This window comes from Balaenoptera ricei, chromosome 1, assembly GCF_028023285.1.
Source record: "Balaenoptera ricei isolate mBalRic1 chromosome 1, mBalRic1.hap2, whole genome shotgun sequence".
NCBI classification, from domain to species: Eukaryota; Metazoa; Chordata; class Mammalia; order Artiodactyla; family Balaenopteridae; genus Balaenoptera; species Balaenoptera ricei.
Window position 1 is genome coordinate 13970914 of NC_082639.1, and position 18071 is coordinate 13988984.

The window sequence follows — 18071 nt, forward strand, 5'->3', positions numbered from 1 at the left end:
CCCTGTGAGTGGTGGATCCAGGATTTGGGGCTGACGCTAAGGCCCAAGCTCTTACTCATTAAACCAAGATCATTGGAGCTCATGGCACCCTTGAGGCTGAGTAGGAGTTGATGGAATCTTGCTGCTGCCCGCTCTGGCTCAGGTCCTCTGATGTCCCTCCAGGCTCCACCCACAAACATGTGTGCCTGCACACACGTGCATGCACACACATGTGCATGCAGACACACAGGCACCCATGCATGCACACTCATGCACACAAGCACACACATACCACCCCCTGGCCCCTTTCCTCTGTTGCTTCTTCATTTGGCACTAGAAGCCCAACAGGGGGTTCCATGTGCCAGGCTAAAATAGCCATGACGCTATCATTGTCAAAGGCACAGTGTACTTTCCATCAGTGGCGCACGGACAACCAGAACTGCTTTTTTACACAGAAGGAGATCCTCTCTGAGTCCTTGGTGGGGACTGCGGTATTCCCAAGACCCCTTTGGATGGGGCTTTGGGGATCACGGAGCTCTCTCCCAAGGCTCCTCGCACAGTACCTCGCCACTGCAGATGTACAATATATGCGGTTGGGGGTACCAAGAATCTTGCCCAGCCTCCCACTTTTGCCTGATATTCCCTCTCTGCTTGGTGTCTAAGAATGAGGACCCTGGAACCAGACTGCCTGGGCTTGAACCTTAGCTTGACTGCTTACTAGCTTTGTACCATGGGCAAGAAGCTTAATTCCAGAAGCCTCAATTTCTTCATCTGTGGACTGCTGACCATAAGAATACCTAGCACACGGGATTCTTGAGAGAATTAAGTGCTTGGATTGGTGCCTGGCACATGTAGTAAACGTTAGATGATATTATTATTATACTGATGAACTCTTTCTAAGGTTGATCCTGACAAAACCTCCCTCTGCCTTCATGTGAACCAGACAGAATAATTCTCAGTTGGCGTTAATGTCTCTTTTTATCCATCATTCTGCTTGCAAGCTTATCCTGACCCATTTAAAGTTTGCTTTGCCTTCAACCCTCAGCTTTAACCACAGTGTCTTTCTACCTTCCAGCCACTCTGGCTTTCCTGTCTGTATAAGCTATGCTCCTACCTCAGGGCCTTTGCATATCCCTCTAAATCAGAAACTCTCTGTCCAAGAATAAGTTATCTCAAGTGGCAGAGCCAAGATTTGATCTCAGGCCAGCTGGCCCAGAGACTGAACACTAAACCACTGTGCTAGTGGCCTCCCTCCCCTCTCCTCCACTCTCACAGTGTCATGTATCCCTCATTTAGGGCTCTTCCCCTGGGTATATAAGTTTCTGATGGAGGTCTGTTTCGCCCTGAACTGTGAGTTCTGTGAAGGCTGGGCTGAGGTCCATTTTGCTCATGCAGCATCCCTGGTACCTAACAGGTAGCACTTAGTACGTATTTATTGAAGGGATGAATGAATGTCTGCCTGTCTCTGCTACATATGTGATTCCCCAAGAGCAGAGACTGTGTCTGCATCTCTGCATTCCCAGCGCTCAGCAAAGTGCCTGTCACCAGAAGTCATCAATGTGCAAATTGAATTGAAACTGACCCATCTTCCTGGTATGTTCACCAGCCACGCTGATGCCACTCACACATGAGTAAGACATATGCCCACTCACACATGAGTAAGACAAATACTACCCCCTAAGTACCCACATGTGTCCATGTTTCCATACCTCGTTCATTCTGTTCCCTCTTCCTAGAATGCCCTTCCTCCTTCTCCATCTGCTACAAACATCTTCACAGCTTTCAAGGCCGGGTAAACAAACCCCCATCCACCCTCTCCTCCCAGGAAGATTTTGGGCTCTCTCCTCTCCACCCTCACAGCGCGTTCATCCCACTGACTGTGCCCTACAGGATGGTAGTGCGACATTTTTTCTGCTAGACTGTGAGCCTCCTGAGGACAGAGTCACGCCTTATTCATTTCTACACCCCAACCTGGAGGCCAGGGGCTCCCAGAGACAACGTAATGCACAAGAGGTGAATAGATGAGCAATCACTTTGGCTAACCGGCCTTTCCCAGCACTCCTCCGTGGCAGGCATGCTTCCAAGGTATTAACATATGCAGTTTTCAGGAGGCAGATGTTGTTAACGGTCCCATGTTACCAGGGGGGAAAACAGAGGCACAGAGAGGTCAGGTAGCTTGTCCAAGAATGAAAGGGAAATTCCTCAACCTTACGGGGGTGCTGGTGGGCGCGGGCTTCGCCACCCTAGGTGGCATGGAGATTGCAGAGGAGCTGGAAGACAGTCGCCCTTCCTGTGTCCTCTACAGAGCTGTCAGCAGTTTGCCATTCTCAGGGCTGCAGGAATGGGGACCCCTTCCCTTCAGGAGCTTCCCACCCCACTCCACGAGCAGCCCTGAGGAAGGACACGGCTCCCCTGACGTTTCAAGATAAGACTAGCATAGCCTCTGGAGTCGCTGGCACCAAAGCCTGCTTTTATTACTAGCAATAAAGCAAATCCTGGATCGTACAGGGGGAGAAGCACGCCCTGTTCTTGGGCAGGGATTTGGAGCCAACAGGGCAGGAGAAGGGCTCTCGGGGAAGCCCGGGCTACAGGTCACGTTCTGTCCTCGTGAGGTGCCAAGTCTGACAAAGCTCACCAGCGCCTCCGTGCCCAGGTGGTGAGGCACCAGGCCCCGCCCCAGCTGGGTTTTCAGAATCTAAGCAGCTTCAGGGGAATCTACATTTTCTGTTAAATGGGGCATGGTGGGCAGAGGAGGGCATCCAGGAACCAGGGCTTGGGGAGTGATACAGAAACAGGACTTGGGGTTGCCAAGTTGAGTCTCTGCGTCCCTAGAAAAAATGAGCCTGGGACAAAGGGATAGAGCAAACCAGGAGATAAAGCATGAGCAGCTTCGCCTGGCGCCCCCCTTGACCCTCAGACCATGAATGACCCCCTTCCGCCTTCCATGTGAGGCCCAGAGGTGGGCCTCTCCTCAGAGGGGGTGCCGTGCAAGGTGGGAGTTGGTCCCAGAGAGGCTGGGGCCTCAGCCAGAGCCCAAGTCCCTCTACACCTGCTGTGTCTCAGCACCTCCTGTCTGAGCTCCCTATCGCTGCTGTCCCAAATCCCCATATACAAAGTGACTTGAAACAACACACATTTATGATCTGCAGTCCTAGAGTTCAGAAATCTGAGAAGGGTCTCATTGGGCTGAAGTCTGTGTGTTAGCAGAGCTGTCTTCCTTTCTGTAGGCACCGGGGGAGAATCTTTTCCTTGCATTTTTCTAGATTTTAGAGGCAGCCCACATTCCTTGGCTCATGGCCTCACCCTCCATCTTCAAAGCCCACAGTGGCTGGTCCTGTCTTTCTCACATCTCGTCACTCTGACAATGAGCCTCCTGCCTTCCTCGTCCACTTGTAAGGACCCCTGTGATCACATTGGACCCATCCAGATAATCCAGGGTAATCTCCCTTTTTTAAAAAAAAAAAAATTAATTAATTAATTTATTTTTATTTTTGGCTGTGTTTGGTCTTCGTTTCTGTGCGAGGGCTTTCTCTAGTTGTGGCAAGCGGGGGCCACTCTTCATCGCGGTGCGCGGGCGCCTCACCATCGCGGCCTCTCTTGTTGCGGAGCACAGGCTCCAGACGCGCAGGCTCAGTAGTTGTGGCTCACGGGCCCAGTTGCTCTGCGGTATGTGGGATCTTCCCAGACCAGAGTTCGAACCCGTGTCCCCTGCATTGGCAGGGAGATTCTCAACCACTGCGCCACCAGGGAAGCCCTCCCTTTTTTAAGGTCAGCTGATCTGCAACCCTTATTCCATCTGCAGCCTTAATTCCCCTTTGCCATGTAACCTAACATACTCACAAGTTCCAGAGATTAGGATGTGTATGTCTTTGGGGGACCGTTACTCTGCCACCACACCCCTCACTTTATATCCAGTCACTGTTTTGTGGGAGCACCTCCTGCGTGCCAGACACTTTCACACACAGATATTATTTCTTACTCTAAACAATCCTGGAGGGGCAGGGATGCCCCACTTCTCTCCAAGGAAGAAACCCTGGGAGAGCCAGGCCCCATGTGAATTTTGGGGGCCCGGGGCCTGCTTTCATATGAAAAATTATTTAAAATTATATTTTCTGACTGTGTTAATACAAACATGAATATAACCAAAGTGGCTAAGTTCAAGTTTTAATTTCTGGTTTTAAAGAGAAATTAAAACATGTCATGGGCCCCTAAGAGTGTTGTGGGCTCTCAGCACTACGGCCACTGTCCCAGATGAAGAAGGAGACCCAGGGGACCGGCAAAGGGACCACCCAGGGTTACACGGTCAGCAAGAGACAAAGCCAAGGTCATACCCAGGATGCCCCTGACTCCAACACACTGATCACTTCACCAATCACCCAGCCACTCCGTTAGCATCCAAACAAGTCTTTGCAGAACCAGACTCACAGCCACAGGGACACTAGAGATTATTCAGCCCGAAGCTCTTCTTGTATACATGGGGATCCACATGCCCAGAGAGGAGGTGCAGCCAGCTTAGAGACACAAGCAAGTCAGTGCTGCAGTCAGGATGAGGGCCTGGCCTCCTGATTGTTCATCAGGACTCTTCCCCACCCCCTCTGTCTTTCACACGCCAACTCCTCTGACCTGAGAAGGCGCCCGGCTCCCCCCGACCCCGTGCTTACACGCTCATAGACACACACTCTCACACACCTCATCACCACACACACGATGTCAATATAAGTCTCAGCCACTGCTGTGTTGACTGTTCTCTCTAAGCTGCTAGGATTTACCCAATGCATTCATTTTACAGATGGGAAAACTGAGGCCAGAACAGGACGGGCCTGACCAAAGTAACTCAGCAGATGACCAAGGAAGCCAGCACGGTGTCCAGTCCAGGCCTCCAACTCCCAGGCCTGTGCTCTTGGCTCTGCTGGCACCTGGCCCGCAAGCATCCTGTGCATTGATCACAGATGGCAGGTGCCAGCCTGAGGGGCCTCCCGTAGCCCCGCCCAGTCCACAGAGGCAAAACAACACCACGTGACTGGAAAGTTCCGAAAGGACCATTTCCAAGTCCTCAGCGTCCAGAACTGGCACAGTCGCTGCCTCAAGCTGAGGCTCAGAGCGAGAAAAACCAGTTCCAGGAGGCCACCCCGGGTCTTCAGGCCACCTTCCTGCCCTGACTTTAACTCTGCAGGAGGGAGGCCGTTGTCCTTGGGTGCCCAGGCTGGAGACACTGGACCAAGCCTGGAGGTCAGGCCTTGCACTGCAGAATAAGTGGCCAGCGCCCCCCCCGCCCCATACCTCTGGCTTCCCCTCCACACTACTGATATCCTCTGAGCCTCAGTTTTCCCACCTAGGAGCAATATTACTGCAGGCAGACCTCATTTTATTGCATTTCCCAGATATTATATTTTTACAGATTGAAGGTTTGTGGCAACCCTGTGTAGGACAAGTCTATCAATGCCATTTTTCCAAAAGCCTTTGCTCACTTCAGGTTTCTGAGTCACATTTTGGTAATTCTCGCAATATTTCAAACCCTCCACCAGCAAAAAGATTAGGACTCGCTGAAGGCTCCGATGATGGGTTAGCATTTTTTAGCAATAAAGGATTTTGAAATTAATGTATGTACATTGTGTTTTTAGACATAACACTATTGCACACTTAATCGACTACAGTATCGTGTAAACATAACTTTATATGCACTGGGAAACCAAAAATTCCCGTGGCTCATTGTATTGTGATATTCGCTTTATTGCGGTGGTCTGGAACCGAACCTGCAGAATCTCCGAGGTCTGCCTGTAGTATCTACCTTTCAGGGCTGTTGTTGTTCAGGATTAAATGAGTTGCTTAACACAGGGCATGGCACATGGTAAGAGCAAAATCAATATTACGATTTTCATTGCTAGACTTAATAAAACTAGAAGCAGTACATGAAGGGGCTGATGCTTGGGCTGGCTCCTGAAGGCCAAGACAAATTGTTGGTCTGGCAAAGGACTAGCACAGCCTCTTAGGGGAACATTACAGGGGCAGAAGCCAAGGCCAGAGAGGAAGCAGAGGATCGTGGAGTCCCAACAAAGAGACCCTCACAATGACTTCTGGCACCACAGAGGGACCTCTGATGTGGCCCCCAGAACGACAGAATCTCGGATTCTCCACCCACGGTCCTCTGCAGGTTCCCACTGGTGGAACATACATTCAGGACCTTGCATCACAGGGGTCAAATTTCCAACTCTCCACCCATTTTACAGATGGGAAAACTGAGGCTCCAGGAACAGGAGTCACTTGCCCAAGCACACACACCTATTTCATGACCATGCCAGGACCCAAACCCAGGGTGCCCTGACTTTTGAAGGAACTGATTGACCACAGTATTTTGGAGATGACAAATCTCCAAATCACTCAGTTATCCTGGGGACAGTTTTCTATTTTTTCTTTCCTTTTTTTTTATTTTCAAGCCTTATCTGACATCTCACTCAACACAATGGACTTGTCCCTCTAGCCCTGAGGACAGCTTGAAGAAAAAATGGATTGCTGAACTCCATTCCCCTGTGTCCGCTCATGTCACCCCGACACTGTCTCCTGCTCCAACCATGATCACTTCCGTCCCCTTGGGGCTGCACATCCTTACCTCAGAGCCTTGGCCCGAGCTGTTCTCCCTCCCCCAGAGCCCTTCCTCTGCAATCTCTGTGAAGTTACAGCCCCTCCTTCCAGATACATCGCCTTCCAACCCTCCCTGATGGATCTTGGCCCAGTAGATATCAGCTCATTGCCCCTCAGTACTTATAAACAACTTAAAAGCTTGATCTGGACTGTATTCGTTTGCTCTTGTTAACATGGTAATTTATCTGTTCTCATTTATTCGTTTGTTTATTCAACAAAAGTTTCCTGATACCAACTAAGAGCCAGACACTCCCCTCCAGTCATTTACCTGGGGAGTAAGGGGAAGGCAGCTGCCAAGGGAGGAGTCAGAGGGGACCTGTTACAGTTGTGAGGTGCTGGTCATCCCTGGGGATAGACCGGGGCCCCTGCTTTAGTCTCAGATGCCTTCCCAGTTGGGAACCTTGCCAGGTAGGAAAGGGTCTCTCCCATCACGGTTGGCGCTCCCTGGAGATGAGGGCCCTGGAGGTTCCCCAAACCATCTTGCATCCCCTACTGGGCAGCCTTGGGGTTCACTGGCCAGTGATCCCAGCTCTGCCACCTCTGAGATGAAGGGCTTGGGCAGAGTCACTTCCTCTTGGGCCTCAGCTTCTCTTCTGTGAACAGCACTGGGGTCTCCTAGCTCACTGGTTTGCTGTGGAATGGGGGAGTAGCCCATAAGCACATGGGGGGAGTGAGGACAGCTGCAGATGTGGGGTCCCTGAGCTGACCTTTTGGAGATTAAAGCAGCGGCCCTGGAACACGGTTCCCCTTTAAGTGGATTTTGGAGCATTGCCTCCTTTTGCGCGATCTCTGACCTGCAGTACGAGAGGGTTGGACCGTGGGCCCTCCAAGGTCTGTTTCAGCTCTGATTGCTGGAAGCAAGCCTGCTGCCTAGAAACAGTACAAGTTGAGCCTCTGCCCTGTATGGTTTGTGCTTCATCTGTCCCCTCCCCGCCCCCCAGGCTCTCAGACAGCGATGGAAATGGAAACACAACACCTCTGAAGATGGAGGATAAAATAAGCAGTATTCACCCACCACCACCTAGAGGGATGTGAAGGAAAACCTTCTGGCAAACAGCCTCACTATCTTGCATCACGGAGTCCAGAGTACAGAGCTGGGACAGTCTTTAAATTATAGAACTTGGGAAATCAGAACTCAGAATACAGAAGAGAACCATGCTCCTGGGGAGTCGGGGGACAGAAAGAATGGGGTCCCACCTGGGGGACATGGGCAAGGAAACACAATTTAGTCTCTCCTCTCTCCAAATTGGAAACACCACCTCTTTCATTTTCTCCCAGCTCTTGGTGACTATTGATGGGGGGAATCCCACACCTTGTATTATTATTTTTTTTAACATCTTTATTGGAGTATACTTGCTTTACAATGGTGTGTTAGTTTCTGCTGTATAACAAAGTGAATCAAAATTTACAAGCAGTACATGTAGCTCAGTATCAAGAAAACAAACAACCCAACCCCAAAATGGGCAGAAGGCCTAAACAGACATTTCTCCAAAGAAGACATACAGATTGCCAACAAACAAATGAAAGGATGCTCAACATCACTAATCAGAGAGAAATGCACATCAAAACTACAATGAGGTATCACCTTGTATTATTTTTGAAACCTTCCTTGAAAGTTAATGAAAGGAAACCTCAACCAAAATTGGAGTCAGGAAGGACCGTAGAGGGAGTTCTCACGCTCTACCACTCATGTGAATTACCCCAAACAGGAAGACGTCAATTACCCCAACAGAAAAACATCAGTTACTGACTCCAACAGAAAGATATCAGTCACTGACCCCAACAGGAAGAGATGTGCCTTGCATTCCCAAACAGGTAGCCCAACTGCTTTATTGCCCCAGAGGGAGGAAGACTTCCTTCTTGCCCAGCAACAAGCCCAGCCAATAGAAAACGCCACAGCTCAGCCAATGAGAAGCTGTCTTCACCTCAACTTTTATTTTCCTCCAATGAACTCTCATTTTTCCTTGCTGATGACTTCCTTACCTTGTCCCCCCCTCCTTACTATAACAGCCTTCCATGTTGTGTAACCCCTCAGAGTATCTCCCTGTTTGCCAGATGAGATGCTGCCTGATTCATGAATTGCCTAATAAGGCCAATTGGAGCTTTGTGTTTACTCATAAATTTTGTTTTTTAACAGTTCCAGTCAAGGGAATTCCTTCCTTGGTTCTTATCTCAAGCTTTCTTGCTGTAAGTCCTGGAACTCATTTAGTCTCCCTGTCATTGCCACCCAGTTGGAGACTAACTCTGGCTATGTCAACATCCCATATGTTTTCAAATGCTTAGAACCATTGCAACGCACAGACCTCAGGGCTTTTGCACCCAGGGGGCCCTCTGCTTTGACTGTCCTTTCCCTGCCTGGTCCACCTGTCGCACCCCTCATGACTCAGCTCTGAGAAGCCCCTGTCCCCAAAAGCCCTGGCTCTTTGCTCCTTGTTTCCATAGCACCCCATGTACACCCTGTCACGTTTCATCATGATTTGCTCTGATGTTGTCCTGCTCCTCTAGACCACGAGTTTCTGGAGGGGTAGAGTGGGTATAATAGAGCAGAGGGTCTGCGGCTGAGCCTGCTGGCTAGGTGAATAACCCTGTCTGAACTTCAGTTTCCCCATCTGCAAAGTGGGAACAAGCCATCCTACCAGTGAACTGCATATTAGCCCAGGAAATTGCCACTGGCTCCTGCAACTAGCAAATCCTGAAATCTCAGTGGTTTAACCCAATACCAGTTTATGGTCACAACCTCACATGTCCATCTGGGACATGTGGCCTCTGAGATCACCCCGGCAGGGGGAGTGAGGAGAGGAGGCTGCCCACGGCTTCTTCGCTGCCTCAACCCAGAAGCCACTCAGGTCACTTCTGCTTGCTCTTTCTAGGCCATAACTCCATCAAATGCCCCCACCACTGCAGAGGGGGCTAGGAAATGTAGTTTTCCTGTGTGCTCAGGAAGGGGAAACTGAACCGGGATTTGGTTGAACACATAGCCTAGTCTCCATGTCTGGAAGAGGATTAAATGACAGAGAATGTGGGGTTCCTAGCCCAGTGGCTGACACATAGTAGGTGCTCAGTGAAGCTGCCGCTCCTTCTCCATTTGCTCCTCCATCCCCAGAACCAGCCCAGAATCTGGCCCCTAGTGGAGGTCGTGTGGATGCTCTGCACCGCTCCCCCTGCCCCAGCCCCTGGCCCCAGGCTACCCTGGCTGCTCTTCCCACAGCCTCCCCTCCCTCCTCTGGCCCTCTGCGGCTTGGCTGGGGCCGCTCTGTCCCCCTTCTGCACCTGGACAGCTGTCTCTTTTCAGAGCGTTGATTTGCAATTGTCCAGAGCAGCGCTAATGGGCCAGTAAGGCCCCTGGCTGCGCTGAGTTAGCTCCATTTAGAGGCTCAGGGCTGTGGAACGCAAACCTGCCCTGCCTCTCTGGGGCCAGATCAGCTCTCTAGTCCCTGGGAGACACAAGAGTCAGAGCCGGGCTCAGGGCTGCAGCAGCTGCTCTCCTAGCAAGGGCTACCTTGGCTCTCTTCCACAGCCCCTTCTGCTGGCTTAGAGGAAAAACTGCGAGCCACAGCCACGCTCACCAGGCTCCCAGCTCCCTGGGACCCTACTCTCCACTGGTGATGGGCAGCAGAGAGTCTCAGCTTCTCCCCCTCCTGGTGGTCTCTTGAAAAGTACACAAGATGCAGGGGCCCAAAGAGAGGGTGGTCCTCTATACACCACAAGGCAACTCCTCCAATCACCATGACAACTTATATAAAAGCAGGTTTTATTGGCCCCATTTTACAAGTGAAGAAATTGAGCTCAGAGGTCACAAAGCAGTGTTTTCTAAACTGATCTGGCCAGAAAACCATTTTTCTTCTGGGAGTAAATGCAAAGCACATACTTCAAAACATGACACCCTAGGCTGGCCTATTTTTTACCCCAAAAGCCAGTTTGACACATCCTTCCAAAAGCTTAGCATGTACTTCCCCTAGCTCAGGGGTTCTTAACTAGGACTCCAAGAGTCTGGAGACTTCCAGAATTTGCATGTGAAATATTATGTGTATGTGCACTTTTCCAGCAAGGGTCTATAACTTCCAGTAGGTCCTCAGAGGGGCCTGGGCCCCAGAATGAGTCAAGAACTGCTGCCCTGGTTTGAGTTCCTATAGAGAAGACCCAGTTTTGATCTGGGGTTTTGCAAAAGTGAACAAAACAGCAGAGATGTGGGAAAAAGCGCCAGGAATGGGAGAAATGGCCTGTGCGACAACAGGGACAAGGAGACAGTAAACAGATGAGCTTGGCTGGAGCAGAATGGGTGTTTGGGAACAGTGACAAATGAGGTCGGGGCATCGAAGGGACCTTGGAGAACAGGCTGAGGCATTTCGATTCGATAGGGGAGGCCATGGGGAGCCATAGGATCTCTTGGAGCCGGCAAGTGGCAGCTCGGAACATGGGTTGCGGAAGAAGCAGGAGAGAGCGGAGGGGAGAGATGAGCTACCAGGATGGGGCTCCGTGGACAGCCAGCTCCAGGGAGCGTGCCGCCCCTGGAAGGGCACTCAGGGCTGGTGACTGGGACGTTGCAGGAGGAGGAGACGCGAGCAATGACATGAGGGAGACACAGCCGGGCTTCAGATCTAAAGGGGCCTGGTTTGAATCTCAGGGCTGCCATTTCCTAGCCGTGTGGTTTTGGGCAAATAACTTAACCTCTCAGGGTTTCTTCCTTGTAAGACAGGGATAACCATGCCTCCTTGGCGAGGTTGTGAAAATTCGCTTTCATGAGAAACTACCTCTGCAGCACTTAGCCTAGGACAAGGCACACAACCAGCCCTTGACAATGACGGGTTCCAGTATGATCCATCAATTCGTTTTATATACACTTATCAACCCCTGCTGTACACCTGCACCAGGTGCCCTCCTAGGCATCCTACTGTGCTTTCTGACAATAACCCCATAGAGGGATGACATCATGCCTATTTGAGAGATGGGAAAACAAAGGCACAGGGATTTTCAGTCAGAATCAGTAGTGATGTATATTAAGGTTGTTGTGGGAGCTCAGATGTCAAAGGGTCAGTGACAAAGGTGTCACCTCTCTGTGACTCAGGGCAGGAGAAGACACATGCTCTTGATGATATGCAAGGTCATACAGTTGATTTGTTCTTGGGATTATGGGCGTGTTTATAGTGCTTCACATAGGGATCTGGTTAACAGGAGGATTCTGATTTTCTGAGGCTGGGGTAGGGCCTGAGATCCTGCATGCTGACAAGGGTTTGTAGAGAATGGCTTTGGGGTAAAACGGACTTGACCTTGAGCAAGAAACTAAGCCTCAGATTCGTCATCTGTGGAATGGGTCTTAACTCCCCTATAGGTCTGTGTGAAGATTAAAGAAGATGGTGCCTGCAGCCTTGGCAGAGCACAGAGCCTGACACAGAGTGGGTACCCAGGAATTATTGGTTATGATTATCATTATTATTACTATCACTCTTGGCTCTGAGCCCTCTGTGAAAGCTCTGTCTGTGTGTGCAAGCACGGGTTATGCCACATACGTAAACCTCACGATGCTCCCTTTGGTTCATTTCATCCCACCCCAGGAGTAAAAATCAGGATACAATCTGCCATTTCAAACAACATCCATGAATCGTTTCACATTCAATTTCCCCATCAAATTCACAGGCACGTATCACATACCATTATTCCATTTCTTAATGGTCTGTGCAGAGGAAATTGTAAGTAGAACATTTCTTCACGCCCTTGGTATTCCCAGCTCTTTGAAATCCCCTTTCCAGGCCAGACCCCTTTTCTGGCTGCTACAGCATGTTTTGTCTTCTCCAAACTCCTGGCCTCACTCACCACTGGCCTCTGCTCCTCCCAGAACGTCAAGGAACTACAGTGACATGTCTGTCCCCTTGGAGAGCAATGTTGGTCCTACCTTGGGTTCCTGTGGAGGGGAACTTTGGCAGCAGGTAGCATGGCGGGCTGGGTGGATGCAGGGCTCAGGGTCAGAGAGGAGAGTGATTTCAGCCCCACCTGCTTACCACTCACAAGCTGCAGGGCCCTGGGCGAGATCACCATGACTCCTGGGAGCCTCAGTGCCCTCATCTATAAAGTGGAGATGACAATGCCGTCTGCACTGGGTGGTACAATGAGAAGTGCCCGGTCAAGGGCTGTGCCCGTAACAACTGTGACAGCTATTTGTTGAGGTCACGTGAATGGAAAATTTGACGGGATGCCCAGGAAGGGGTGAGCTTAGCACTCGGGGCTCAGCAAGTGGCATTCCCCGTGGCACGTCCACCAGGGTCCCTGTTTGACTTTACCTTTGCAGGCTCAGAATCCCACCTAAGGTGGCATCCTCGGTCCAGGAACTCTTGTGCCAGCATCACCCTAGATGGAGCAGAACAGGAGCCTGGGGGTTGGGGCAGAGCCGGTGGCGTGGGGGAATATTGGGCACTTTACCTCCTGGTGAAGCGTGGTCCTGCCCTAGCTGAGTGGTGCAGCATTGGAGGAGCCGGTGATACCAAGCACTGACTTCTAGTTCATAATTGGTGGGGAGGACAGAGGGGGTGCTGGGGGAACAGCAGCCAGGCTGGTGGGCTTGGGGCGGTGGCTATTCACCAACCAGAATGGAAATAGGTCAACATTTAACAACCGGTGTGGATGCAGCCATGCCCATCAGCTGGGGGTGCAGCCCAGGGACGCTGAGGGTAAAAAAGCCCAACATATGTTAAGGAGAGTTTCTCGAGCAAAAACCCCTGGGTGAGTGTAGAGAACCACCATACCACCATCAAACACCGAGTACCCTTCCGACAAGGGGCAATTTATCCTTGACCTACTCCTCCACCCCTAGACCCAGTCCAATGCCCTGTGTTCTAGTCCCAGCTGGACAGACAACTAGGACTTAGTCTCTCCATCAGACAGGATCCATTTATTGATGACACTTCTGGATTTAAAAGTCCATGGTCTCCCTCAAGTGTGTATGTGTGCATGCGTGCGTGCACGCATACATGTACATTCATGCACGTGCACTGTGTGCATGCATGTGTGTGCGTGTGCATCTGTATACATGCATGTACACATGTGTGCGTGTATGTAGGCATGGGTACGTGTGCGTGCGTGTGCATTCATGTGCGCACATATGCATGTGTGTTCACATGCCTATGAGCATGCGTGTGTGTGTATGTGTGTAAAAGGCCACACAACTCCCCGACTCCCTCTCTGACGTCTCCACCCACTCTCTGCACACACACCTCACCTCCCGAAGTGCACGCGCCCAGCTCCTCACAGCCTCGGACCCTCCACCCGGGCCCTCACTTGCTGCGCCCACCTGGAGTCAACCTCCGCCTTGGAACACACAGACTCATCAGGCTGAGCGGACCAGAGGAGGCGCCGGCATGATGGAACGCAAAGCTAATCACTGGAAGACGGGGCCGTTTATTTGCATGGCACGCATTTGTCTCAGACTGTTTTACCCACCCCCTGAGCCAGCCGAAGAGTTCTCAATTTATCCTGCCCGCACGGAGAGACCAGATTGGCAGCCTGCACGCACATCCACAGAAGCCCAATGTAGACTTCCAATTATCTTTTAATTTTGCTCCCGTCTTCGTTTGTTCATTTCACTTTTTTCCGAATGGACTGGAGGGAAAAAAGCTGTAATTTACAGACTTTGAAGTCAGCTGGCAGGAGCCTCGCGCTCACGTGCCAGGTGGGATTAGCCTGCAGGGTAGAGCCCAGACTCACTCCCAACCATCCGGCGGGGGAGCCGGCAGCCTCTTAGAGGCCCCAAAGTCCCTAGTCTCTCACTTCTGGTCTTCTGACTCCCTGTAGTAACTATATCTTCTTGATATAGAACTTGGGCATCTGGGGCCCGCTGAGCTGACTGTGAGCTCCGAAGGCTAGCTAGTTCCTAGAGATGGCAAATGACTCACCTAGGAGTACACCTCTCATATGCAAATGAACCAGTCCAGATCCTTCCCCCGCCACCTCCTTTATAGGCTCTCACAAGGCTCTTATACCTCAGGGCCAGTGGTCCCCTACCCTAATCACTCCAGGACCAGAACCGAGACAAATAAAGACAGCCCCAGGGTCCCCTGAAATTATTCAAGCTAGCCACTTCTAAGCCTACCCTACATTGCCCATCCTTTACCCTACCTTCCCATGAAAAACATAGTAAAGTCAATGCTTCCCACTTTCCCTCCTTCCTCTGCCTCCTGATGACCCTGGTGCGTCCTCATGTGGCCCTGTATAGCACAGGGTAGGGGCTCCCCTAGGGAACTGTAACAAGCTATCTTTCCAAGAGCAGTCACCTCCTGATCTGTTGGCCTCACCATACCTGAATAATAATAAAGCCTACATTTTATAACTATCTCAGGTGGCCGGGGTCGCTGAGGACCAGAATGGAGGGCAGACAGCAGGAAGCCTCCTTTAATGAAGGTCTCCTCTGCGCTCAGCTGTTTCACAGGTGTTACGTCTACCCTCCAACAAAGGAAGTGCTAAGCCAGGATTCATATCAGTGTCACCTGACCCTCCACCCTCACACGCACAGCCTGCACCCAGCCCCAAGATCCAGTCTGGAGGTCTCATGCCAATGCAGCTCTCACGTCCCCCTGTATTCCTCACCCCTTGCTATTTCCCTTTTCTTGGCCTTCCCTGATCTGCCTACCAAGTACCCTCTCCACTCTCTTGTCCTGGCCTGGCACAGGGACTCCTGTTTCACTCTCCCCCAGACACCCTCACCTACGAGCACCATCACACTTCACCACCTTGTTGTTAAGCATCTTCTTCCCCCAGAGTCAGCAGTCTCCACGGGTTCAGGCTCTATGGGTGTCTCTTAACCTAGGTCACTGCACCCCAGCACAGGGCCTGGTACATGGTAAACATCTGGTAAATAACTGTCCTATCTATCAATCAATCAATCAACCAATCAGTCTATGCCCCCTCTTTCTTTTATCAATAGTCAATGCTAAACACCTCTTTCTGGAATCCTCTCCTGACCTCTCTTCTGATGCCCCTTGTTCCAGCCTCCCTGGCCATTGTATAGTCTGGTTGTACTTTGTCAATAAGCACCTGCTGACAAATCACCTTTTTAATTTTTCCTTTGTGATACACTGTGACTTGATCGTATCTCAGGCATATGCGCCATCTTTCGGATCTGGATGTAAGTCCTTCCCCAGGGCTGGGACTGTGTCTTCTTCTCCCAGTGGTCCTTTCACTTCCTCCTGGCCACCCAGGGGCCTGGTTTGGCCACATCCAATACCCAGGGGCACAGTTCCAAATGGAAAGAGCGATTGTCTGACTCAAAGGCTTTAAGATGTAGCTATAGGGAAGGTGCTCCAGGACACATGGAGCCTTTATTGGGGGGAAAGCAGCCCATGAAAGGGGCTGAGACCCTGCTCCCTTGGTGGCATCTGAGAGGACAATGCCAGGTCACAGCACTCAGGAGAGCATGCCACAAGTCTCCCTCTCTGAGGATATGGGAGTCCCAAAGCTGCCCTTACTGCTGAAATGGTAGCTTGGCCCCTGGGAGGGGGGCGGTCCACATCAGTCCCCAAAGCCCTGATTTCACCACTGGACAAATCATTTTTATTCCCCTTTATAGCTCATCCTCTCCTTCCCAGAGGAAGATAAATGGGCCTTGCCGTTAGAGACACCTGGTTATAAATCAAGACTCTGCCACTGACAACCTCCGTTGACATTGGTGCGTCCCTCTAAGCCTCGGTTTCCTCACCTGTAAAATGAGGGCAATGACAGTACCCACCTTCCCGGATGACTGGGAAGGTGAGACTATTTCACTCATACAAAGCACCCAGGATCCATTCCCCTTTCCCCGCCACTCACCTGGATAGTCTAGGGGGGCGACTGCTCACCCACCACCCAGGGGTGAAGAGGAATTCTTAGCAGACAAGTAAAAAAACTGACTTACTTTCCATTCCTCTACCCACTGGAATCTCCTGAGATGATTATTAAAAATGAGGATTTCCTGGAAGCCATCCCAAACCTACTGAATCATAAAATCTGGGGGCAGAGCTTGGAAATCTGCACGTCTAACGATAATTGTAAATCACTATTGTGACCGTGATGGAAAGCGAGAAAACCCTGCTGCGGGTCACCAGCAAGACAGGCAGAGAACGCCTGACTACCGGGGCAGTCTTACCTGTTGGGTGAATTCAAGTCTGTAAAATTCGGGAGTCTGGAAACAAAAGATAGAAGTCCCCATTCACAGGCAAATTGACATAAGCTTGGAGCTGCCATAAAGTGGGGATGACAATTGTATCCCTCCCAAACGGGGCAGTGAGCAGTAGATGAGATGCATCCTGAGTGCCTACCCCATCCTCCCCGCGGAAAGGCACAGACACGTTGGCTTTTGTCCCAGTTGTGCCTCCGGCTCCAGAGTTGAACTTACTTGGAGACTTAGAATCCAGCAGAGCAGTGTGTACTTTGAGCCGCAGCCCGTGTGGTGAAGGCTAAAAGAGGCGTATAGAAGAACAACAGAACAAGAAGGAAATGATGGTGCCGGAAGGAGGGAGGCACCAGGAAGGAGGCACAGGAGGCAGCCTTTGACCTGACCGAGATGGCTGGGGGAATGTGGACCAGCAAAGATGGGGGAAGGCAGCCTGAGCCCCAGCCCAGAGCCACGTATGCACAGCAGCGATCAGGGGATGATTCTGGAAGGTAAACTAAGGCTGGAGCGTAGAGGGTTGTGAACAGCATCATAAGGAATCACGATTTTCTCCTCAAGTCAAGGCTTCAGAGACATATTCCTCTGAAAACTCTGTATTTCAGAGTGGGTTTTATTCTCATATTTAAAAGTTAAATGCCAACACTTAGAAATCGAGAGTGATGGCATCACCACCTAGACTCTAAGTGACTCTGAAACAGTGGGACCAGGTGGTGCTGGGACCGCCCACCTGGCACCATCAGCCCCCATAGGTAGCATGAGGCTGAAACCCCTGCCCTGGCATTTGGGGATCCCAAAAAGACCTCAGTCTGGGGAGAAGCAGAATTACACCTGTGCTTCCAAAGGTCCAACTGATGACAATTAATGTGAGTCATCAGCCCTATGGCCTTTACACACATTAACCCATTTTGTTCTCACCACAACCTTATGAGATGCTGTTATCCCCATTTTTCAGATGAAGAAACTGAGGCACAGAGAGGTGAAATCACTTGCCTAAGGTCACACAGCTGGTAAGTAGCAGAGCTGTGTGGACTGGATCCGAAACCCACAGCACCGGTGAGATGAGGGGCGGGTGAGTCTCCCTTGGCCTCTCACCATATGAGGTTGTCTGGTTCAGAGGGTGAGGTTGTGCCCCATGTCTGTCCCCGATCTAGGTACTAATGCCATGTGTTTTCCCCAACTCCTCACAGGAAAGCCAGTTTTCTTAGTCAACTTATCAGGCAGGGAAGGAGGGCAGAGTCATTCAGGAGCCGGGTCAGGTGGTTTGGCCGCAGTCCCCAGCTCAGCCTCGCCTGCTGCTGACTGCGGACCCCACCGTGGG

The 18071-nt window shown here is 51.0% G+C and overlaps 1 long non-coding RNA gene across 1 annotated transcript in view; it reads right to left on the reverse strand.

Moving 5' to 3' along the window:
- LOC132359956 (uncharacterized) overlaps window positions 1-17034 on the reverse strand; it is a 61146-nt gene extending 44112 nt beyond the window's left edge. The window contains exons 1-2 of the long non-coding RNA XR_009500990.1: window positions 16976-17034; window positions 16727-16762 (exon numbers count right to left, since the gene is read on the reverse strand). This is a non-coding gene — a long non-coding RNA (uncharacterized LOC132359956). The remainder of the gene's footprint in view (window positions 1-16726; window positions 16763-16975) is intronic.
- Between the last annotated feature and the right edge of the window lie 1037 nt (window positions 17035-18071).